The 566-nt window shown below is 59.5% G+C and overlaps 1 protein-coding gene across 1 annotated transcript in view; it reads left to right on the top strand.

Annotated features, from left to right (window-relative positions):
* Nucleotides 1-566, top strand: part of GRAMD4 (GRAM domain containing 4) — a 45482-nt gene that overhangs the window by 31576 nt on the left and 13340 nt on the right. The gene's annotated exons all lie outside the window — the stretch shown is intronic.

Here is a 566-nt window from a genome sequence, read left to right as displayed (position 1 = left end):
GTGTGTGGAGTTGATGAGCTTCCTGTGCTCGTGGGAACTGTCAGAGGAGAGTCCTTCCACCCCGTACCCACAGCGGGGTCACCGTGTCGTGCTCTGCGCGGGAGGTGGGGAGTGTGGGTAGGGAGGGAAGGACCCCACCAAGTGCAGCCCCGAGGACGGAGGTGGCGGGGACGGATGCTCTGCGTGGTGCTGGGGCGGAGTGGGTCTCGGGAGCGCCGTGAGGCCTGTCCACTCGGGCAGCCCGCCTGACCTAGACCTGGGGTCGGTGAACTACAGCTCCCCATCTGCCTTTACATTGAAAAAAATCTTTTTACACTTTTAAATGGTTGAAAAAACTCGAAAGGATTTGACACGTGAACGTTGCATAAATTTAAATTTCAGCGCCGTCAGCGTGGTTTCATGGGGACGCAGCCACGCCCGTCCCATTACTCACTGTCCACGGCTGCTGTCCAAGCGGTTATAGGGCTGAGCCTGCCTAGGCCCTCCCACTAAAGACCCTGTAGTGCTCCACGTGGGCTGTGAGAACCCCGGGCCCTTGCCGCCCCTCCTCTGGGCATTTCTGAGCC

This window comes from Neophocaena asiaeorientalis, unplaced genomic scaffold, assembly GCF_003031525.2.
Source record: "Neophocaena asiaeorientalis asiaeorientalis breed wild unplaced genomic scaffold, Neophocaena_asiaeorientalis_V1.1 scaffold242, whole genome shotgun sequence".
NCBI classification, from domain to species: Eukaryota; Metazoa; Chordata; class Mammalia; order Artiodactyla; family Phocoenidae; genus Neophocaena; species Neophocaena asiaeorientalis.
The sequence above is the reverse complement of the archived record's forward strand: the minus strand, read 5'-3'. Positions and strand labels throughout refer to the sequence as shown.